This window comes from Orcinus orca, chromosome 9, assembly GCF_937001465.1.
Source record: "Orcinus orca chromosome 9, mOrcOrc1.1, whole genome shotgun sequence".
NCBI lineage: Eukaryota > Metazoa > Chordata > Mammalia > Artiodactyla > Delphinidae > Orcinus > Orcinus orca.
This window is the reverse complement of record NC_064567.1, coordinates 9388110-9413339: the sequence shown is the minus strand read 5'-3', so window position 1 is coordinate 9413339 and position 25230 is coordinate 9388110. Positions and strand designations below refer to the sequence as shown.

Here is a 25230-nt window from a genome sequence, read left to right as displayed (position 1 = left end):
TTGTCAGAGTTGGGGGCGAGGGGTGCTAATGGCATCCAGTATGTAAAGGCCGGATGCTGCTATATTTTCTGTAATGCACAGGACAGCACAGAATTTTCCATCCCAGCATGTCAGTGGTGCCAAGGTTGAGAAGCACGTATTGACACTTACTCTGCACAGTCTTCCTACCAGTCTAGATTCTTCTACCTCTTTTGATTTTATTGAATTCATTCACTTTTTTTTTTTTCTTTGCAGTACGCGGGCCTCTCACTGTTGTGGCCTCTCCCATTGCGGAGCACAGGCTCCGGACGCGCAGGCTCAGCGGCCATGGCTCACGGGCCCAGCCGCTCCACGCATGTGGGATCTTCCCGGACCGGGGCACGAACCCGCGTCCCCTGCATCGGCAGGCGGACTCTCAACCACTGCGCCACCAGGGAAGCCCTACTTTTGTTTTTAAATAGCTAAATATTTTGTTTTGGTTTTTATCCCCCAAAATTCCAATGAACATCTACATTTTGGAAACACTAGTGTAGTTACTACTATCTGCTTTTAAAACACTGCAAGTGGTCCAATCTCCCCATCAGAACAAGTAGAAGCACAGTGTTAGTTCTAAGGATAAAAAGCATGGAATTTACTAATTTAATATTTACTACAGAGAACTTTGTGTTTACTGATAGTTTTGCTTAGTCACTTTAAGCCTTTTTAAATCTTATTATCAACATATTAAAATAGGTTCATGTTTTTAGTCCAATTTCATTTTAAGGATCGACTAATACATTTGAAGTTTGTAACAGCACATTTATTTATATATAGGATATATATATCCTTTTTATAACTGAATTTTTCTCAATTCTTATTAACATTGATATTTTGAAAAAACTGTTGTAACCCTATTTGCTTTTTTAAATACACACATACGCACGTTTGTATTTTGCCTATCTGTTTACGGCATGGTAAATATACGTGTGTATCTTAGGACATAAGGTTGAATTCAAATCTATGACTCATATAGCAGTTCTCACACCTCCTTGACAAATTTAATGCCCCTGTTAAACTTTCTGTCACTTCTGAAATTTTATGGTTGTTTTTGAGAATAGTAGCTTACAATGTTTCTCTCCTTTACTAGATAATAAGTTCCATGAGAACTGGGACTCTGTGACTTTGCTCAGTACTGTAAAGTGTATCATATACAATTCTTTAAAGAATGCCTGACATATCAGTATATTCAATATATGTTACTTGGGGCTTCCCTGGTGGCGCAGTGGTTGAGAGTCCGCCTGCCGATGCAGGGGACGCGGGTTTGTGCCCCGGTCCGGGAAGATCCCACATGCCGCGGAGTGGCTGGGCCCGTGAGCCATGGCCGCTGAGCCTGCGCGTCCGGAGCCTGTGCTCCGCAACCAGAGAGGCCACAGCAGTGAGAGGCCCGTGTACCGAAAAAAAAAAAAAAAAAAAAAAAAAAAAAAAATATATATATATATATATATATATGTGTTACTTGAAAACAGATGATAAGATCCCTGACTTCTAGGAATAAATAATCAATATATGGATAAAAATATGTCCAAGAAGTAGTTAGTTATGAATGCATTGCTCTGTATGATTGAGGCCCCAACCAGGAATACTCACAATAAGAAATTTAAGATACTTCATGAGCTCCACCCACTTCTTTGAGCTTAGTGTCTTGGTTCTTATCCCCCAAATTCATTTATAACTACAAGGAAATCAGCCAGTAAAGGGAATAATCCGTATATTACATATTCCCTAGACAAGGAGAAATTAAAATCCATACACTGTTTCATAAGTTCCCCAGCACTTCCATTAAGGCTTTGCTGAAATTTTGCAGTAGGGTTATAAATCTAGGATGTCACGGGAGTGTAGGTTTCACAGATGTGGTGTAACTCACTCATCCATTCCTTATTCATTTAAGAATAAATTTATTATTGTATTTTAGGCACCAAGCTACGGGCTAAAACCAGTTGTTTGAGGATGGGAAGTATCCAGCCTGTTAAGGAAGAAATGTATAGATCCTTCTGGTCCGTAGCAGTAATGGTAACGAATGCAGGAGTCACCTTAGTGAGTATGGAATGCATATTAACCTGGATCAGTGAGAGGGCTGATCTTGCAAAGTGCTCAGAACTAAAGTTGAAAATGTAGAGTTGAAGTAGACAATTGAAGGATGGGGAGACCAGGCAAAAAGGTTTGGAGGCAGGATGTGAGAAGTCAGTCTTTGAGGAACTGAGGATAAAAGCTCTGTTTTCAGGTTTCTGTACCTGTCTAATTAATAGTTTAACAGGGATGTATACACACACACACACACACATACATATATGAGAAAGTGTGAGGTGGGCTGTTCAACTGAGGATGACAATGACTTTTAATTATCCATCTTAATATGATAAGCAGAGATATATTATATGAGCTTGATCCAGCATATTATGATCTAATTTTCAGTTACGATACGGTGTTTGCCAATGAGTTTGAGATTCTGCAAAAAAAAAAAATCTCAAGGATTATGAATGGCTAAAAATATTAAGACAACTTTAGAGACCAATGTTTGTCCAATGAAATTATTGGACAAGTTAACATTACTAGGTTTTTAAGAATAGGTATAGGGATTATTATTCTTTATTTGATTTTTCTTTTCCAAATGCATGACCTTCATTTAGTTCTAAGACAGCTCTTCTATGTTATTACATTTGGTTTTCCTTTTTCTCTCTCTGCCTCTCTCTGGCTCTGTCTCTCTCTCTTCACTCCTCCCCTCCCTCCTTCTCCATTTCCCTCTCTCTCTTCTCCTTTTCTGTTGTGGCATCACTGGCAGTAGCCCTATTGTAGGATTATAGACGCTAAATGTTTAGCAGTATTAGCTTATGTCCCTAGTGGGAGCAGTGGAAAGGATGCAGAAAAGCTGAAGGGGACTCACAGTTCTTCTAATGTAATCTCTCACTTTCCACATCTACAGTTATTGCTACCCTAGGGGAAATTTTTATATACTGTATATGCAAATATATTCCTTAGGAAAACATATTTAAACTTCTTGTTCAATTTTCAGAATAAAACTTCTCCTTTCACGTTTCAGAATAAAACAGCACACTAGTTAAGAAGTATTTATGAATTATATAATGAGTGGTCCTCATAATCTCTGATAAATATGACGTATTGGGGGTCAATAATTATGAGTCCAGTTTCACACCTGTAAGTATTGAAGTCTGCCTTCTGTTTTATTGGTAATCGAAATAAAAACATAATAAATCAGTCTCTTCTTTGCATATGGATCATATTGCCTATGAGCGCCTTTAGAAAAATAACAAGGTAATTCAGTTTAGGGCTTGGAGGTGTAAAGAAGGAGGATGAAAGAGAGAACAATAATTTTGTCTCGGAAGATAGAAGTACTCTGGGAACCGGTTTTGTCTATCACTTTTGATTGGAATACAGATTGCCAGAGAATTTAGACATCCTTTGGAAAGCCAGGCAAAAGGAACTTAAGCTGAACATAAACAGCTTGAAAACCAGAGTTCCCAATTCCCTGGGAACCAGTAGAAATTCTCCACAAAAACTGCACTCTGTATCTGTGACTCATTTCATCATTCAGACATTTGAGACACCCGCCACAGTGCCAAACTCTTTTAACTGCTGCAAATTCCGATAAAAGTGATACAAGTAAGCTACTGGCCCTCATGAAGCCACTTTTGATGGGATTGCTTTATTTTTGGATACTGTGTAAGCAAATTTGCCATTGTCCTAAATTAAGTTAGTTAGATTTAAAAAATCTAGATAGAGTTATACAGATATCTGGATAACTTGATACAAGTAAAGATACCAATTAGGGGAAGGTATTGTGCCTCAAGCTATAACCACAAGTGGCCTCAAGCCTTCAGAGAGGGTCAGGGAAGGCAAGAGACCCGCAGGCAGGAGGCCCCGAATGGGCATTTGGGAGAGAGCCATGTTTAGTTTGGTATTGCTTCAGTGAGAGCCTTAGCCAAATATTCTGCTCTGTTCTTGCTGTGAATTCAGCTGCCTTTCACTCCTGCCTCTTCTTTTCGACGTTCATCACTCTGCTTCCATTCTGCAATCCTTTCATGCTGCTTATTCAGGGGTTGTAAATTTTGAATGACTCTCATGTCTATAGCGTTTCCTGAATTGTAGATCTGGACAGTATTGAAGGGCAGCCGGGCCTCCCCAAGAGCCTGTTTTGGTTGACTAAGTTCTTCTGCTGTATTGATTTAGTATAAGAAATTCTTGAATAACGTTCAATTTCTTCATGGTTTTTAAAGGTCTGAGGCATCCACAAGAGCTTTGTATTCCAGGCAAGAGACACAATGTGAAAAAAAAAATAAAAACAAAACTATTGTCAGATTGTTTATACACGCAAATCTCTACAGATTGGAATTTCTTGCTGTTGGCTGCAGTAATGCCATGTCATTTTCTTCTTTGCCTGTTCACCACATTTGCTCTTATAACCGAAAAATACCAGTGAAAAGCTAAACTGAACCAGAGAAGCTGTTATGTTATTAATTCTAAAAATGCTTCAAATCCTTCGTATTCCTTTCTTAGTTCTGTTGGTACTGGATTCTCTTCTACGTGTCAATACCAAGACATGAAGAGAAGCTGATGAATTGAAAGGTTGACTCCCCTGCACCTCCCTACGAAAATAATTCTTGAACTGTTCTGTTTGGAACAGAAGGATATATATTTATATGTAAGAAATACTTTGGAGTTTCACTGTTCTGTTATTCAAAATATTGGGTGCATTCTCATGCAGTTTCTTTCTCATTTATTTTAGTTCCTTCTCCCTCTCTACACAGAGGATTCTGTCTTATTATTTTGACCATTTCATCATTTTTAGAAGCCTAGACTTTTAGAACTAAGAGAATCATAGTGTAGAAATGTAGAGATCGTCAGGTTTAATGCTTCCGCTTTACCTGTGAGAATGGTCTTCCTTTCACTGAATATAATCTAGTAACCCTGAATGCCTCATGTTACCTGCGCTTTATCTTATTTCTTAAGCTACTTGGAACATATTCCTCACTTGCCTGCATTTCTTTCATGTAAATATTGATTATTTAAATCTATAATTTCATCACAGCTACTCTGTGAGACATCGGATTTATGAAACACGCCCCCCCCCAAAGTAATTTATGTTGTAGTTTGCTATTTTCTTATTAGGTATTACTCCATAAAATACAAAGAAATTAACATTGGGCATATTAAAAATTAAAGACGCCTTTCTGCCTATGCAAGGAGTGACTTACATATACTCATTTTGACGTCTAGTAGGTAATTCTACGTGATTAAGATTTTTTTAATGTTTCCATTTTGGTAAGTAATGGTTCTTGTAATCTCCAGATATCAGATCTTAATGTTGAAATATACACAGCTACTGAGTTAATTCCTCAAATAGTAAATATTTTATTAAAAATTGGGTGGTTCATCTATAGATAGAGTGCAGAGAAACAAAAAGCAGAATTGTTCTTTCAGTTCAGTTCATATAATCTGACCCTTGGTTTTGTTTGTAATCCTAAACACTAACGTTAGGACAAAGGCTTGAGATAACTTGAGCAGGATCCTAATCTGGGTAAACCTAAATTTGGGACTCAAGCCACACGGCAAGCAGTTGGTCTGTTACATGGTATGATTTGAGTGTGTCCTTGCCCCCCAAACATAGGCTCTAAGTTAACAAATAAATTTACCGGTTTTAAAAACACTGAAGATTTTATAAAATACCCATCTTCCTGGCTGAGAGAAAGCAGGTGATATGTTTAGTTGAATGTAAACTAAACTTACATCAGCCTTCTCATCTCTAATCATCTAGCTGAAAAAGGCTACACTGGGGAAACAGAAGTTTTGAGAGAGACAGAGAGTTGGGAGTTAAGGAGTGATGGTGATTTTGGATGGGGGTTTGATAAGAGCTGTTAGAAGGAAGCTTTAGGCATGGGGTCAGGGCTGTTCTAGACAGGGCATCACAGTGAAAGGGTCTGAATTACCAGTGAGTATCTTGAGGCGTGGAGGCTAATGAAAGTAGAACTCTAAGAAATGATGCCGGTGGTGGGGAGGGGCATGTGTAGTGACCCAGGAGTAACTGATTTTCCTCCTGTTCTGTGACCAAATGTGAAGTGACTTCTCCTTTGAACATGGATTTTAGAGAACTCACCTGGAGGAATCTCTTCTGCCATCGATATTTGCCATCATACTCTGGAAAGTTCTAAATGTCTGACAAACGGGGGTGTTACTATATCGTATTCATTGTAAGGAAGAGCTTCCCCGTAGGCTGTTGACAGTGAGATTCTGGTTCGCTGGGGGCTGGAGTGTAGACTGACAGGCAGACGTGTGTCTTTTTCCCTTCTGCTATCCTGTGCTTTTGTGAGGAAACCTTTCTTTCCTATCAGCTCCATTCTTGTCTCCCTCTGAGACTGGCTTTATTGTATAATGGACCACAGAACAGGGACTTTTTGATGAAGGCTTTTATCATTGATACAGAAGGTATAGACAGCACATCCCTGGGAGATTTTAGCCATTCACAGCCCCACCTACATGTGAATAGAGTAAGAAAAAGAGTTCTGGGGCCTTTAAGAAGTTTTATCACAGTATTACAGATACATTGAGTTGGTATTGTTACGATTTTGTCAAATAAATGTTGAATGATAAAAATTCCAGTTGCAAAGGATCCAACATTATTAAGACTCCCTGTCAGCAAAGATGATGGATTCAGCCCAGTGCAGCTTCTCTTCACAGAAGGAATATGCTAGAATCTAGACAGATTGTAAATATCACATTCTAATTTGTTGCTTTGTCACATTTTTTATATATTTATTTACTTTGCATGTTTTATTTTTCTCTGCATAGTAGCTATAGATGAACCATTCAGTTCCTATGTCAATAGTTTATACTAACTATATGAGTTTATTTCTTCTCTTTTACTAAGGGGGTAGATTGACCATATTCCCACCATTATTCTTATTGTCTTAAACCCTACTCTCCTCTTATTTTTTAAACCCAAAAGGTTCCATAGATGCCTGCTTTTATCCTATAACATCCTCAGTAGTAGGCTGCATAATACTTTTAAACCTACAGGCTTAACAACCTGTGTAAGCCTGTTTATAATTTTCTTTTCTTTTTTTTTTTTTTTTTTGGAGCAGGATTTCTTTTTTAATTTTTTATATTTTTAATTTTTTAATTTTTAATTTTTTTATTTTTAAATTTTTTTTTCTGTTTATAATTTTCAACATCAAAGAAGCGTGGCCTAAAGAGTGAGAAAAAATTTTCAGCATTAAGTTCACTAAAAGCAGGAATGATCAAAGGTAATTGATACACCTACCTGAGCACAGCTTCCTGTGAATTTTAGGCCTATGCACCTTTACTGAAAAAAACCTGAACATAGCATATACTTAGAGAATCATTAAATATCGGGCACTTGATACATGCATAAATGAGGTAAGTGAAGCCCAGGAATTATGTGAATTGTCCTGGTCAGATAACCTATGTTCATACAGAATTGAATAGGCTGATGTGATATTTCCAAAATGAAGAAGAAATGCATTAAACCTTTCTAAAATGACTATAGAATATAGATGAGTGACTAAGGGGAAAGAAAATGTATCAAGAAGACAATCTCTTTCATTTGTTTTACATGCTTTAAAGACAAAAGAAAAAGAACATGTTTTTTACAGAAACAGCACCGTGAAGAAGTTGTCTGATTTCCTTTAAAACAATAGGAAATGAGTTTTAGTAACAAAGCAGCAGCCCTCCGTGTGTGTGTATGTATGTGTGTGTGTGTGTGTGTGTGTGTGTTACACCTCCTCCCTCCGAAGCCATTCACAGTTGAAGAGGCTTCTACGCACACTTGTAACAGTGATTGCCAAAGCACTAAGCTCTGTTTGTTGTTGGATATTTTGGCACAAAGAATAAGTGACAGGAAAAACACCCTCTGGGAAAGTGTAGACTTTGTGTAGCTTTTTCCCTTTAGTAATTACAGCAGTGCTAATTCACAGCCTCTTTGACTAGATACCTAGGTTTTAAGTAGCCTGGCAATTACAGATGTTGCCTTCAGCCACTAGGAAGTCCTCCTGAATATTTATAGACGTTCCCTCCCTTTCTTTCTGTTTCATTGCTTTTTTCTTTTCTCTCCTTTCCTTTCTTCCTCCCTTCCTTTTTTCTTTCCTTTCTCCCTCTCTCCTTTCCATCCTTCTCTTCCTTTCCTTTTTCTGATTTTTAGAGTTGTTAAACTTTAAGGAGAACTGTATGGAGACTTATGTCCATTCTCCATCAAAATAGATTTGCTTTATAGATATGTTTCACTTACAACTTAACTGAAGTTTAAAAATTATTTTCTCAATGTGAACGCATGATTATTTTATCTGTAGTGTCTTTTATTTATATATTTATTTTTTGGCTTAGCAAACTAAAATGTATGTTTTCAACATAAGAGTCATTGACATTCTCTCTAGTCTTTCTCCATGAACTAACTGTCTTCTCTGTGCACTGTGTTAGGAAGTAATGTTAGTCATAGCTTCCATGTATCCATCAAACCAACTACTAAATCACTTACGTTGGATTTGTCATATGTAATATTCACCATAGTCCTTTGAAGTGTGTATCACTGTTCTCACTTTATGTATGAAAGTAAAAAAAAATAAATAGATTTCAGAGACATTATATGATATCAGCAAGTTTAATAGCCAGTAAGTAGAATTGCTGTGATTCAAATCCAGTTCTTTTGAAGTTCAAACCCAGGTCTATGTGATGTGCCCTTTGAAACTGATTGATCTTTGACCATAATAAGAGCAGGAGAAAGAGTGAGGTGTGTTCCAACTCTCTAAGTCCTAATTGCCTACCTTTTCCCAAGGGTTAATCTGTGAGTTTCTAAGAACCATTTTGCACTCCTAGAGTGAATAGACACTGTTCCATGACTTCAACTTTAAATGCATATGCTTCTCAACAATTCACTCTCATTACTGAGTGATTTTAAGCACCTTTTGGAAACAATGAGATGGAGAGAGCAACGTTTGCCAAGAAGCCACAATGTCTGTGATTCATTTTCTTTATTTTAACACTGACACTAAAATAAATAGAATAAAGGAACTGAAAACACTTGGATTTTTCAGCTCTGCCACTAAACATCTCTGACATTTGAGGCTAATATTTTTATATTTATTGGTTTCAACTTCTTTATCAGGAATGTGAAAAATTCACCCCAGGTGGTATTTAAGGTAAAATGCAAGGCTAATTTTTTATCATTATTTTTAATAACAGTAACACAAAGTTTAACATGTCCTACATCTGCAAGTCTCAACTTGGTGAAGTTTTCCAGATCTTTTCATACCCTGCCACAAGAGAATACATTTCTTCTCGTGCCTTCCAAGACCTTTTAGCCCCAAATAAAGGACCAGGATAGGGGTGTGGAATAACTAAAGATTTTGCTTTTTCACTGCTCAGATGAATATTCAAAATGAATATTACATTAAATTTTGCTGTAGTTTTATGCTTACATGGAAAAATAAACCTGACCTTGTTTCTGAAGGCCTGCAACTCAAGGCTGTAACTATGAACGAATGTTACATTTTATGATAAAAGCATTTCCTAAGTTCTGTCCACACAAGCAAAAATTCAAGACGTTGAGGCCCTAAAGGGAGATGACTGCTCCCCCAGGCTCTTACACAAGTGGACTTCCTGGCACCGGCAATAGTGTTTCTTCATCAGGAGCTGATTTAATATCCTGTAATAGGTTGATGTAATAGGTTGATGTGTTCCAGTCACATCCAGGTCTGTAGGTAAGGTTAGAGCTTATGTTCCATCCTTTTTATTGTTTCCGGAATTAATTTTAATGTCCATGTGATGTTGAAAGTTACTCTAACCATCAGAATGGCTGCAATAGATAAAAGCCAGTGCTGAGAAAGATGATACAGAATAAAAGAATAATTTTAAAAAAACAGAAATAGCAAAAATAAATTTAGGTCTAAAATATTCAGTACCTTTTCCCTTGGGAGTAAACTGAAGAGTAGGTACGAATGGGGAAAACTGTGCGTCTGTGTGAAACAAGAGTCCAAAGACCAGCAACATGTTGGTGGTTCAAAACGTTGGATGTTCAGTAACGTCCCCGCAGGAATCCATCCTAAAAATGCATATGGATTTAGAAGACTCGACAGTTTTTAGGAGACCTGTACATACATGTAATTTTTGCATAGTTCTCATCTTAGGAATATGGCAAATCTACCTTATTGGGAAGCAGGAGAAATATCTGCTTCCTTTCTGGTGCATCACATGCCTCCAAGGATACACACAATATCTTCTTCTAAAACAGCAAAAGGTGTTCTCTTGAGTTGACTTTTGTCGTAGCTTTTGCAGACACAGGCCCCTACATCCATCTTTTTTATGTATTTCCATTGTACTGTATTGGTTCACCACATAGCGTTCCCGCAGGCTCTTTTTCCTTCTGGTACAGCAGATTCATCCTTTTTAAACACTGCTTTTACCCTTTACATTATTGATTCAGAATTTTCCTTTCCAAATTGAACTTCATTCTGTTTGATTTGTCAAGCACTTGTGTGTGATCCAGCCTCACACACCTAACTCCCTCTCTCATTGCTCTAGAATCCTAGTTGGTGTCTGTCTTACTCGTGTACCTCTCTTGTCAGATCACATTTAACCTCTTCCAGAAAGGTGGTATCTTTACCACAATTCCTATCTAAGTCCTACTCAGTTTCTATGTCCTATTTAAATACCACCCTTTTATGACACCTTCTCTTGTTATAGAAATTCTTATTTCTTGCTCCTTTTTTTTAGACGTTGCCATTTAATTTTTTCTACACTTGAATACATTAGCTCTTCTTTGATGAAACCTGCATACCATGCACACCAGATTCTTTTTAGCCAACATCTACAATCACAGGTATCCTATAAAGGTTCTCTCCTGGGAATGGTATTTTTGGACCTTCCATGTTTCGCAAAGCTTTCTCTCAGGATTCAAACTTGATTCTGTTTCACTTTATAAATGGGTGTGTATCGATACAATGCCTTTATTATTATCCCTCACTGAAGAGATGCCAGGTCTTTCAGAACCCTGTTCCCACCCCATGCTGCAAGGAGGAGACACCAAACAGTGGTGGTGCCCAGGAGGGATTCTGGCATCACAGATCTCACACTTGGCCCAATCAGCTAGGCGATCCATGGCCCTTAAACTCTCCTCTCAACACACTGATGAGAAGATACCTGGAACTTTCTATAAATGACTCTCCAACTTCTTTTTCCTAGTTTTACTCACCTTTGGTTATGAGTTTGAAACTTGCCCCCATTGTGTACTCTATGGCCTATTGAAAACTGACACCTTGTAGTGAAAGGCCATCCAACCGTTATTAAGAAAACTATGCTGAGAAGCAAGAGGCTAGGTCATCCGGCACTACTGCACATCTGCCCTGACCACCCTCCAGTCCCAAGAACACTTAACCACAGTAAGCCCTACGAGGATGCCTACTGCCATTTCCCCTGTACTCATGCTCTGGTAGTGTGTACAAATTCCCAAATTTGTATGGGGAGCAGGTGGGTCACCTCCATGACCTCAGATCTTGAGCTGGAGTGATGACATTTTGTCCAACCAACTCAGAGCCCTCTTCCCACCTGCAATTCTCTCTGCCTTAGGATGTCTGCAAAATATTCTCCCTATGCATTATCTCGCCATTACTTCAAGAAATCTCTCAAGGTTCACACTTGTAATCTAATAGTAGTTGACTCTTTTCTTTGGATCCAGGAGTTGATCTCTGCTTATAACTATGGACTTGACTTTTGGACTTTTTCTGATTTCTGAAGATCTCCCTTATAGTGGCCACCAGTTTTGTTTTCCCTTTGCCCAGCCTCAGCTTCCAGTATCCTATACATAGAAAAGTTACAGCATTCTCCCCAAGCAACCTCTCAGTATGCGTGTAAGCAAATATCATGGGCTATAAATTTGAGGAAACTATACCCTTTCCTTACTTTGCAACTTTCAGATTATCTAATACAATGAACATATATGTTTTTGATTAATTGATCAAATGATGAAATGCCTTGAGGATAAAGCAGTATTCTAAGAATTCAAATAAAACCTAAAAAATGGAGCATACGGGGCTTCCCTGGTGGCGCAGTGGTTGAGAGTCCGCCTGCCGATGCAGGGGACACGGGTTCGTGCCCCGGTCCGGGAAGATCCCACATGCCGCGGAGCGGCTGAGCCCGTGAGCCATGGCTGCTGAGCCTGCGCGTCCGGAGCCTGTGCTGCGCAATGGGAGATACCACAACAGTGAGAGGCCCGCGTGCCGGAAAAAAAAAAAAAAAATGGAGCATACGGTTTCTAAACTAATTTAAATGGCAGATAGTAATATGGGATATTATGGAATACAGTAGAGACTAAATAGACTCCAAACAGCTAAGGACTTTGTAATTTTAAACACTAACACCTACTAGGAATGAAAAGACTGTACCATGCTAATTTGGACAATTACATTACGGATCAACTAATTAATAATAGTTAACAGAAGAAACATTAATGTTAATGTTAGTTAATATTAGTTAACGTTTTAATGCAATACATTTTAGTTTTTGATTTTGTTCATTGCTCTATTCCCTCGGTCTCAGGCTCAGTTAAATACCATCCAGAAGGATTGGTGCCTTCTTCCTGAAAGCATGAATTACAGTTTCCCAGGTGGATATTAGTACTTCATAAAGGATGATTAGAGTTGTTGAATATTTTACAAAGGAAAAGTAGATGGCTTGAATGATAATTTAGTTATCTTGATGAACTCCTCCTTTGAAGTTGAAGAAAGACAGTTTTGAAACGTTAGACTTCAAAGAAAAACAGGAGAGGGATTGAGCAGTATGTAAATACTTCATAATTGCAATGAGGTGGTTCATAGAAGTACCTTAATTTGAGTGAGAAAAGCCTAGAAATACACCGTTGTCTTTTATGTTGCAAATAATGTCACTAGTTCTTTTTTTTTCCATATTCGGTAATGATTTACTTTGTCAGTTCTGCTGAAAGTTAAAGAAATAAAAATGTAAGCATTGGGCTCCCTGGTGGCGCAGTGGTTGAGAGTCCGCCTGCCGATGCAGGGGACACGGGTTCGTGCCCCGGTCCGGGAAGATCCCACATGCCGCGGAGCGGCTGGGCCTGTGAGCCATGGCCGCTGAGCCTGCGTGTCTGGAGCCTGTGCTCAGCAACGGGAGAGGCCTCAGCAGTGAGAGGCCCGCATACCAAAAAAAAAAAAAAAAAAATGTAAGCGTCACTTTGCTAACCTACCACATGCCAGAAACTATGCTTGAACATGGAAGAGTTTTGAACTCAGAACACAGTTTCCCATAAAATTAATATTGTGAGATCAATGGTGGTCAGTTTCCCAGACCAATCCATAAACCTAACACTCCACAATACAGCTTAAATACAACACATTTGAACTGAGATATAAAGTAGGAAATCCTGTTGAGTTTGTAAGAAAGACCCCCAAAATTGAAAAGGAGTTTTTTTGTGCTCTGGCTGGGAGAGAGAGTAGGTTTCACTAGAGCAGGAGTCAGCCAACTACGCGGCAGATGAAATCTGGTCACGCCTACTGTTTACGTTTTGCCCACGGATCTGGACCTTTCACCCTACAACAGCAGGGTTCAGTGGCTGTGATAGAGACCATATGTCTCGTCTCTCATAGCCAAAAATATTTCCTATTTTGCCCTTGACAGAAAAAATAGCTGGTCCCTGAATTAGAGAAGGAACAGGCTCTAGAGAGAACCGTTTGTAATTCTAACGGTGACTTCTGTGCTGTGAGCTCCAAGGGACAGTAGTTGTGTCTCATGAACTTCTACCTCCAGAGACAAGGCTCATGCCTGGCACATAGTAGGTAGTTCATGAATACTCATAGATGCAGTGTTAGTAAACTTTCAAGGGCTTGACAAATTGATCCCTCTAGCTCTTTCTCATTTGTCCTTTCAAATTATAAAAATTATAGATATAACTAAGTGTTATTTGCAGAGAGTGTAGTTTGTATTATGGCTTATTTTCGGAAACCACTGAGTTTCTCTCTGTGACCTAATGTAGAGCTGACTTTTGTGAATATTGTGTGGGCACTTGGAATTAAAATAAATAGTCTGTTTCAGGTGTATGTGCGTGGATGTATTGTTAGCAGATAAAACGGTAATCATTTGGTTCAATCCTCTTTTTCCTCGGGTATTATTATTTACAAGGGAGAGGTGTCAGAATGGGTTCTCTCCACATTTTCTCGCACTGCCAACAATGACCGCTTTATGGGTGTGTCAGGGCGTACAGCGAGCTTTTTGTTTGACTATACTCTCTATCCGTAAAACAGATCCTCTTAACCCCATATGATAAAATGTATACTGACTTCTGCTTTGAATATTATTGATATTACATTCATGCTTCCTAGTTTCCATTTGCCTAGTTCAGTCAGTGGTGTTTATCAATGCCCCAGAAGAGAGCAGGGGCATCTTGTCTTGTTTCATCTTCCTGTCCCCTCCAGTCCTCCAAATGATTAACAAAACAAACAGAAGGAAATTTTTTCTTGTATTTATTTGTTTCTCTCTTGTACTTAGGTTTCTCTCTGTGCATTTTTCCTCAAGGATTGTACATCTTAAATTTGATCTGAAGTATGTATATTAAATTATACATATTAGATGATAAGATAACTTTTATCATAGTTATGGAAATCTAGATTGTATTTTTAATTGAATCTGTACTTTTTTCCAGTTTCATATCATAAGTTGTCCATTCATATCCTTATATAAAACAATCTTACCTCTCTTATCTTGTCTTGTTGTTCCTTATTTTTTTCTCTCGTGTGTGATATATTTGAAATTGACTTTCTGTTGCTTTCATATTTGAGTGATAACTTGACTGAGTATAGAATCCTTGGTCACACTCTTTTCTCTCCCTCAGCTCTATTATCTTCCGGCATCGAATATTGTAGATGACAAGTCTGAGATAACTTGATTTTCTTCGTTTTGAGGGTGTCTTCTTTCTCTTACCTGGAAGTTTATAGCATTCTTCATTCCCCAAACTCAGTATCCTTTCCGGAGGATGTTTCCATGTGTTTCACTTTCATTCATTTTGTATTACCTACTTTTTAAGACTACGTAATACATTCTGATGACTTACCTGTAGTTTGTAAAACTAATAAATGTCAAAGCTAGGACCTGAAATCAGTCTCTTGTATCCTGTTTCTGTACTAGCCCTTCATCTCAAAACTTTTGCTGCTGTGTAATCATATCTGTTCATGTAGGAAAGGTCTGAGTTAGACTTAAATTGTGTTTACCTTAGAAATACTTCTAAAAATGCTAGTCATGTCACTAACATTGTTGAGGGAAGCCCATTAAGGGCCTTTGCTTAGGGGAAAAAGCATTTTGAGAGAGCGTAATTGTCACTCAGTATATCATCCCACCCAGCTCTCGTGAGTGTGAGTAGAGCATGAAAGATTCCCTAGAGTGCTAGCATCCTTCGCTCAGGCAGCTTCTGCTCCAATGTGAGATGGGTCAAGGTCAGTCGTGTCACTTGTGGGAGGCAGACGACACCACGGGCGGCTGTGATGCTGTTGGCACCGTTAGAACCAAGTGCATAAGAGGATGATGGCAGCGGTCACAAAATAGCCAAGAAAACGCTACTCCACAGCACACACGTGGGCCAGTTCTGGGGAATTCATAAACATACATGTAATTACAAAGTCAGAGCCTGTAATTACTGTTTTATCACTATTTGTGCCCTTGAGACCTCTCTATCCCCTAGTTTGGTCTGACCTGGCTTATAACAAACTCCCCTCCTTCTCTCTCTCCACCTCCCCCTGCTCTTGATCTTTTCTCTGAAAACTTCTCAAGGAGCATCTTTTAAAAATTTTTTTATTGAAATATAGTTGGTTTGCAATGCCGTGTTTCAGGGTGTACGGCAAAGTGATTCCGTTTTGTATACATATACATAAAATATAATATATATTCTTTTTTTACATTCTCTTCCATTATAGGTTATTGCAAGATATTGAGAATAGTTTCTTGTGCTATACAGTACGTCCCTCTTGGTTATCTATTTTATATATTGTAGTGTGTATATGTTAAACCCATCCTCCTAATTTATCCCTTCCCCCCACCTTCCCCTTTGGTAACCATAAGTTTGTTTTCTATGTCTGTGAGTCTGTTTCTGTTTTGAAAATAAGTTCATCTGTGTCATTTTTTAGATTCCACATCTAAGTGATAACATATGATATTTGTCTTTCTCTGTCTGGCTTACTTCACTTAGTATGATAATCTCTAGATCCATCCATGGTGCTGCAGATGGCATTATTTCATTCTTTTTTTTTAAACATCTTCATTGGAGTATAATTGCTTCACAATGGTATGTTAGTTTCTGCTTTATAACAAAGTGAATCAGTTATACATCTACATATGTTCCCATATCTCTTCCCTCTTGCGTCTCCCTCCCTCCCACCCTCCCTATCCCACCCCTCTAGGTGGTCACAAAGCACCGAGCTGATCTCCCTGTGCTATGCGGCCGCTTCCCACTAGCTATCTATTTTACGTTTGGTAGTGTATATATGTCCATGCCACTCTCTCACTTTGTCACAGCTTACCCTTCCCCCTCCCCATATCCTCAAGTTCATTCTATAGTAGGTCTGTGTCTTTATTCCCATCTTGCCCCTAGGTTCTTCATGACCTTTTTTTTTTTTCTTAGATTCTATATATATGTGTTAGCATATGGTATTTTTCTCTGACTTACTTCACTCTGTATGACAGACTCTAGGTCCATCCATCTCACTACAAATAACTCAATTTCGTTTCTTTTTATGGCTGAGTAATATTCCATTGTATATATGTGTCACGTTTTCTTTATCCATTCATCTGTTGATGGGCACTTAGGTTGCTTCCATGTCCTGGCTATTGTAAATAGAGCTGCAATGAACATTTTGGTGTGGAGAAAAGGGAACACTGTTGCACTGTTTGTGGGAATGTAAATTGATATTTCATTCTTTTTTATGGCTGAGTAATATTCCATTGTGCCTACATACCACATCTTTTTATCCATCCATCTGTTGATGGACACTTAGGTTGCGTCCATGTCTTGGCTATTATAAATAGTGCTGCAATGAACATTGGGCTGCATATATCTTTTTGAATTATGTTTTTCTCTGGATATATGCCCAGGAGTGGGATTGCAAGATCATATGGTACCTCTATTTTTAGTTTTTTAAGGAACCTCCATTCTGGTCTCCATAGTGGCTGCACCAACTTACATTCCCACCAGCAGTGTAGGAGAGGTCCCCAAGGAACATCTTTGCAGACAGGAAATTCAGTCAGGGAGCATAGAACTCTCTCTTATGCAAGCTTACCATGGGCACATGTTCTGCCTTCCTAGAACAAAGCATGGATTATTGTGAAGCAGTAAACCCTCTGATCCTGAAATGTATAATGATAAATGCAAGGTTGTTTTCCCGTAAACCACTAATATGTTTCATATTGCTGACTTACCTGCTCCAATGCACTTCTGCATTTATTATTACCAAGGTGACCAGAAGAGTTCCTCTGAGTTTTTGACACTTTCAAAACTCACAATTCTCTGTCTTTCTCCATGGTCTTAGTATTTAAGAGTACATAGTACGGTATGGGTCAATTAAAACATCTTACAGTGGAATGTAAAGACAACTTTATATCAGTTTATGTATTAAAATATTAAAGGGAAATTACCTTTGAAGGAAAATTCCTACATTGAAATAGACTTATAGAAAAAAAAAGAAAAGATTTCAGAAGGAGGTCCATGTACTGATTGATATTTAATTCAGCCCATCAATGTATTTGTTGCTTGATATAAATGAGATTTGAAATACTGCAGTGAACTTTTTTAGTGCAGCATTTTTGGATTGTTAATTAACATATATACCAACTAACTCAGAACTGGAAGTATATTAGGGCTAGAGGTGACCTTAGCAGTCATTTAATCTAACTCCTCCACTTTTGAAGTAGAGAAACAGGCTCAGAGAAAAAAATATTGCAGTGGTGTAATCAGTGAGCTAGTTAGTGGTAGAACTGATCCTAAAATAGGGACGCTTAATGCCAAGTTTTCCCCACTTTATCAAGTTTCCCTCTGTGTCCTGCAACCCATTGCTTAGGTATGTTAATGTGTTTTAGAGGACTTTGGTATCACTTGAACTCGTTTGATTCTAGGCTATTATGTCAAAGTAATATGACATTCCTGGTGGTTCTCTAATATAAAAGTGATATATAAGTGATTTTGTATAAGGGATATAAAATTATTACCAGCATGGAAGGTAAAATAGTTGAAAAATTATGTAGTCAGCATACCCACAGCCAACCGAATAATAAAAGTTCATTTATTTTGCACCTTATATCACAAGAGTAGCCCAGAGTACACCAAACTAGTGAGCTACTCAGCTAACATCTGGTAGATATCAATGTGACATCTCAATTGGTTATTTCTTGGTTGTATGAGTAATGTCACAACTATGTTAGATCAGTGGTTTTCAGCTGTGGCTGTACATAAAACCCATCCAGGTACAAGTTAAATCAGAATCTCGGTATGTGGGGGACTAGACATTGATATTTAAAAGTGTCTGGTTTTGAGAAATTCATTAACCTTTTTGCTAGTAATGATGTATCATAGTAATTATGAATTTCTTTAGTATAAAATGTACTTTTAATCACAGTACTTAAAGATGCAGATTGATATGAAATCTATTTGTAATCATAGAATGAAAATTAGAGAGAGAAAAGTGTATTAATTTCAGATATGTTCTAATTCCCTCGTGCGGTGGAATTTGGACGTCCTTCTTTGATCCATACTCACTAAATCTTTAAAATAACAATCATAATGCTTAACTCATAAAATAAGCATGAGGATTATATTGGCCACATGATACTTGGTGCACAGAGAATATGCTGAATGATGATGCTGTTGATGATAAGAGTAATCATGTTTATCAATAATACTTTATCCTCAAGAAGTTCAATAACTTTCCCAAGGCCATACAACTAATTAAGGTTGGACTGGGGATTGCAACTTGCCACATATATTTTAGTTTAAAATTCTTACCACCAGTTATGTCTTATTTAGGGTAAAGTTGAAGATTAAGGCTAATAGAGTGACATAGAGAAAGGCAAAACATGAAACAAAGTTTCTGTACATGCGTGAAGCAGTTTACAATTAAATGGGTATATTTGCTTAGATGTTGTCCAACAGGGGACTGTCAGCATTGACCTTTTATCCAGGAAGCAAATAAAAAGAGAAGAGATAGGACCATGGAGGTGATATTTTGCAGGTGTGATGGAGTGAGGGTCCTTGAAATTCAGGGTAAATCAATTGAATTTCAACATTCAGATGCAATTTTTGAACACTTGTGCTCATATAATGTAATCATTTGAAGGCTTATCACACTTCAACTGCAAGTAATTTACAGCTGTTTCTATTGAGAGTTTATCATGTACAACACCCCTTTAACAATATGAAATGCCATCCAGTCACCATGGTTGCCATATCTAATGGCTCTTCTGCACATGATCCCATAAATTACTTTAATGGAGCAGTAATTTTCTCACATAAGTGTGCGATTTTGTGGCTAATCTTCCAAGAACATATGTTCACAGACGCTAAAGACAGCACCCTGACTTATAGTGCAGGGTAATAACAGAGATAGACTTCAAGGGAGCGATTTCCTTATTGAGCCTCGGTGAGAACTCAGGAAAGTGATGCAAACCTTATGAATTAGCTTGGTAATTAGGAGACTGATCATTCATCTCTGCTGCCTTCTACACAGGCAGGAAGGGCACCGGCTCTGGCCATCCTGCAGTAAGCTAAGGAGACAGGTAGAGTTGTGTAGCTGTGCCCCTTAACCGATTCTGGGCTTTAATCCTCAATGCAAGAGCAAATATCACTACTGTCAAATTGGACCTTGGCATCTTGCAAAGACTGGAGATAAGGTAAAGGATCAACACAGCTTTTCTACTCTGGTGGAGCTTGCTTTTCAGTGTCTGTGCTAAATTGTACCATTAGCATGACTCCACCACGTTAGAAAACCGTCTAGTGGGCACTTGTTCACCATGGCTCTGGCTCTTTGTTAAAACATGCGGTATCCCCGTGGTACCAAAATCCTTCAGCGAGAGTAGGTGATGTCCTGCCTCCAGAGTAAGAGTTAGTGGTTTTATCTGCCCCACCTTACAAGCGTAACTTCTCAACTCATATTTTCTAAAGAAACAAGATATAAAGCATTCCGCAACCTTTTATAAGGAATAACAAAAAGAAAAGCAGCATTTTTTTTTAAACATCTTTATTGGGGTATAATTGCTTTACAATGGTGTGTTAGTTTCTGCTTTATAACAAAGTGAATCAGCTATACATATACACATGTTCCCATATCTCTTCCCTCTTGCGTCTCCCTCCCTCCCACCCTCCCTATCCCACCCCTCCAGGCGAAAAGCAGCATTTTTTTAACGCTAATCTTGTAGTTCAAGAAACAGATCATACATGAATCAAAAAGTGACAAAATCCTGATGCTCACAGCATCAGAAGTGACACTTTCAAAGAGTTTTCTTGTGTGTGGCAGAAATAGACCCATCCCTTCTCTCTCTTTCTAAATAAACATTCCATTTCATGAAAATGTCACTTATGTTTCTTTAAAAAGCATTTTCTAAAATGTAGTGGTCAAAGAAGTAAATGTCCAGTGTAAATATTACAAGATAGAAAAAAGATATTTATAGAATACATGACGAAGCACAACAAAATTTGAGGGACTGCAATCACATGAAGCTAGCAGTTAGATGCAGAAGTTGAATAAAGTTCATTATGTGTGTGTGTGTCTATATATATATATATATATATATATATATATATATAAAGTTCATTGTGTGTATATATATAAAATTCTTTTTGGTCACCAAGAATTTTAATTTGTTACATTTCAAACATAAATTTATCTCCTGAATCCAGGGTTCAAAAGAACCTATAAAACACATGTAACATGAAACTTTCAGCCTGTTCCCAAATGCTTTCTAGCCTCTTTTCACAGTGCACTGCTGGCTAAATCAGAAACTCTAATTAAAGTTCTTATCCTAAACTAGAAAAAATTTTAATTTAGACCAAGTTTTGACTTTCATCCATAAACTCATTAGCTTTACCTCATAACAAAATAACAACAAAAATTACATATATGGTCCTAAAAATATTTTCATATGAAGTTTATACCTCATCCTTCACCGGTGCTAAAACTATCCTTGCAAACATCACAAAATGCTGCCTCTTCTGAGTCAACGGTTACTATAAAAGGCAGCGAAATGTAGCAGGAAAAGAACAGAACTGAGGATCAGAAGACCTCAATTCTAGTCCCAAATTTGCAGCTAGCCACTTCTGCAACCTGGGCTTTCCATTGATAAAATTACATTCCACATACATTGAAAAATTTAAGTACAAATGTAAGTGTTTGTTTCTGAACCCCACTTTGTTGCTTTAAAAGCAGCATAGACGGTTATTCTTCAAGGAAGAATGTAGCAAAAGTCCTTCTCCGGACATTCTTTTTTTTTCACGGTACGCGGGCCTCTCACTGTTGTGGCCTCTCTCGTTGCGGAGCACAGGCTCCGGACGCGCAGGCTCAGCGGCCATGGCTCACGGGCCCAGCCGCTCCGCGGCATGTGGGATCTTCCCGGACCGGGGCACGAACCCGTGTGCCCTGCATCGGCAGGTGGACTCTCAACCACTGCGCCACCAGGGAAGCCCCGGACATTCTTATTTTATACTTTCTTCGCTAAAAAGATGCTGCAAGCATTCCAAGTGTCTTGAGCCTTGGGGAGATAAAACTTCCTTTGCTTGCTACAGTGTTTATGTACGCACTTGATTCTAGAAACAAGGGATGCATTTTTAAGGATGGCTTGATTTTCGTTTGAAAAAAAAAAAGTTTGCACTAAAACATTAAATCAGGTGCAGTTTACATGGCAACCAACCAAGGAACACCAGACAGTAAATGATGCAGAGAACACTGTGCATTCAAACACTCAAAAAAGAAAATGAGAAGAAAAGAAATTGCACCAGTATTGCGCTCACAAGGGGGGCATAAACTAAACAGTGACTGACACGGTCTGAAATTGCTTTCATTCCTTCTTACCACTTTTCACTCAATGGCTTCTTTATAACTTTCAATTAACCCACTCCCCCTGCCTGCTGTTTCCCTTTTATGGTCAGTGATATTTAAAAGAGCTACTAAATTATAGATTCAGACGTTTTGAAAAGACTTTTTGTTACTGTTTCTGGTATGCTTGGTCGGAATTAAAATTTCAAAGGATGCAGGACTCACTAAACTAAAACAACAAGGTGTTAGGGTTCAAGACCGTATCAGCCCAGCCCTGGAGTGACCTGCCAACTAGGAAGCACTGTGACATCAAGTGTTCTGCTGATGATTCGCGCCATCCAGGTACATGGTCCAGGAGCCTTGGCTTTTTGCCTACTATCTGTTTCCCCACATTATCCCAGTGTTTGAACTGTTTCCCCACATTATCCCAGTGTTTGAATGGATTTGTGCTCACCACATTGTTTCTCTTTACACAAGAACTTTCTTACATACACTCCAACTCTGGAAACAGATCTTTAAATCCAATTTTATATAAAAATGTAGGTTTTTTTTAGATGTCAAAATTGGGGCTTTGTTTCTTTAATTAAAGAAAAGAGATTCTCTTTTCCAGTTTTCAAAAAGTTATTGCGTGTTTCTCAAAAAAAGTAGCAAAAGCTTAATGATTGGGTTAATCCCACCTCACGTAAGAGATCCATCAGCCCTTGGCCACCAGCTACTCTAGACTAGAATCAACTTACCATGTGAGTTTTCTTGGTGTTTAGGTTTCTGTGAAATCTGACTTCTGCTTTCCCAAGAACACTGGAAGAACATCAGGTTTGCATATGACTCTAGAAAGATCACATATCACTACGTCTGAATACACAGTGAGTGATGCAGTGTATTAGCTAACGGTGCTTGACCTTAAAAAGTTATTTGACAAAGAATCACTCACACTCATGGTGAAGTTAAAATGAACACTTAGAAATGACATATCCCTAGCATACGGTATTTATTTTTCTCTTTCTGACTTACTTCACTCTGTATGACAGTCTCTAGGTCCATCTACCTCACTACAAAAAACTCAATTTCGTTTCTTTTTATGGCTGAGTGATATTCCATTGTATATGTGTGCCACATCTTCTTTATCCATTCATCTGTTGATGGACACTTAGGTTGCTTCCATGTCCTAGCTATTGTAAATAGAGCTGCAATGAACATTGTGGTACATGAGTCTATTTGAATTATGGTTTTCTCAGGGTATATGCCCATAGTGGGATTCCTGGGTCATATGGTAGTTGAGTGGCAGGGCAGGAATAAAGACGCAGACATAGAGAATGGACTTGAGGACATGGGGTTGGGGAGGGGAGGGGAAGCTGGGGCAAAGTGAGAGTAGCATTGACATATATACACTACCAAATATAAAATAGGTGGCTAGTGGGAAGCAGCAGCATAGCACAGGGAGATCAGCTCGGTGCTTTGCGATGACCTAGAGGGGTGGGATACGGAGGGTGGGAGGGAGGCTCAAGAGGGAGGGGGTATGGGGATATATGTATGCATATGGCTGATTCACTTTGTTGTAAAGCAGAAACTAACACAGCATTGTGAAGCAATTATACTCCAATAAAGATGTATTAAAAAAAATAACATATCCTTGGCATTACTCTGCTTGTTTCTGGAGCAAAATGAAATGATGAGAGACTCTTACACAGGTATTAGTTTATGTTCGTCAAAACAGCAAACACAACCTCTGCCATGTATGCACAATAACTACAAGGAAGGTAGAAAGAAAACGAACACTAGGCATCACATGGGGGTTTTGAGTGGTCAGATCACTTATAGTTTAGAACAGCAGTCCCCATCCTTTTTGGCACCAGGGACTGGTTTCGTGGAAGACAGTTTTTCTATGGACCGGGGGTTGGGGTGGGGATGGTTTCGGGATGATTCAAGTGCATTACATTTATTGTGCACTTTATTTCTATTATTATTACATTGTAATATATAATGAAATAATTACACAACTGAGCATCATGCAGAATCAGTGGGAGCACTGAGCTTGTTTTCACTTACCACTCACTGATAGGGTTTTGATATGAGTCTGCAAGCGGTTGATTTATTATGGTCTCTGTGCAGTCAAACCTCTCTGCTAATGATAATCTGTATTTGCAGCCGCTCCCCAGCGCTAGCATCACCACCTCAGCTCCACTTCAGATCATCAGGCATTAGATTCTCATAAGGAGCGTACAACCTAGATCCCTCACATGCACAATTCACAATAGGGTTTGTGCTCCTATGAGAATCCAAGGCCGCCGCTGATCTGACAGGAGGTGGAGCTCCCGTGGTAATGCGAGTGATGGGGAGCGGCTGTAAATACAGATGAAACTGCTCGCTGACCCGCCACTCACCTCCTGCTGTGCGGCCCGGTTCCTAACAGGCTGCAGACAGGTACCAATACATGGCCCAGGGGTTGGGAACCCCTGGTTTAGAAGGTCCCAAAAAACTATCTTTTGGGCTTATTTAAGGTAAGCTTAAGCTTACAGGGAAAACTTTACTGCGGACAGTTATAGAGCATCAGAGGAAGGCTACATCAGAAGGGACCAGCAGAAGAAAAGATTGTACGTGGCAAGTATAAGACATTACAAATAGCTCCACAGTCGAGATAAGATTAATTACAGCAAGAAATCTGTTTTTATTTAATGTTAAATTTACAGGTATATAGTCACATAGAAATATATGCATAGAAAGACATACACCAAGAGTTAAAGATTCTTTGTGTTGTTGCAGTATTATTGGAAATTTCTAAGTTTCTTTATTTTGTCCACACCTAGTGTTCTGGAAGACTTCCTTTTATCAGTATTTCCTCTATTGACAGTTTACTTCCTCCTTCTTGTTAGTGTCAAAGCTGTAGGATATGATCTCTGAGACAGTGAGTAATATTGTTGTTTGATACTTTTTTTTTTTTTTACCAGTGAACTTCCTTCGTTTCCTCAGGAGTCACCCCTCTTTCTCTAGGAGGCGGTCTCCTCTGTTCAGCTAAGGAAAAATTCTCCACTGCAGTTAAAAGGAAAGACCTACAACATTATAGGTTAATGAGACTTTCCACTTTCTTTTTCCCTAGTGTAGCTTGGAACAACCGAGTATTTTAAAAAATTGTGTAAAAAATAAACTCAAAATGGACTAAAGACCTAAATGTAAGGCCAGA

At 38.5% G+C, this 25230-nt stretch overlaps 1 protein-coding gene across 2 annotated transcripts in view; it reads left to right on the top strand.

Annotated features, from left to right (window-relative positions):
* Window positions 1–25230, top strand: part of CNTNAP2 (contactin associated protein 2) — a 2019732-nt gene that overhangs the window by 46939 nt on the left and 1947563 nt on the right. The gene's annotated exons all lie outside the window — the stretch shown is intronic.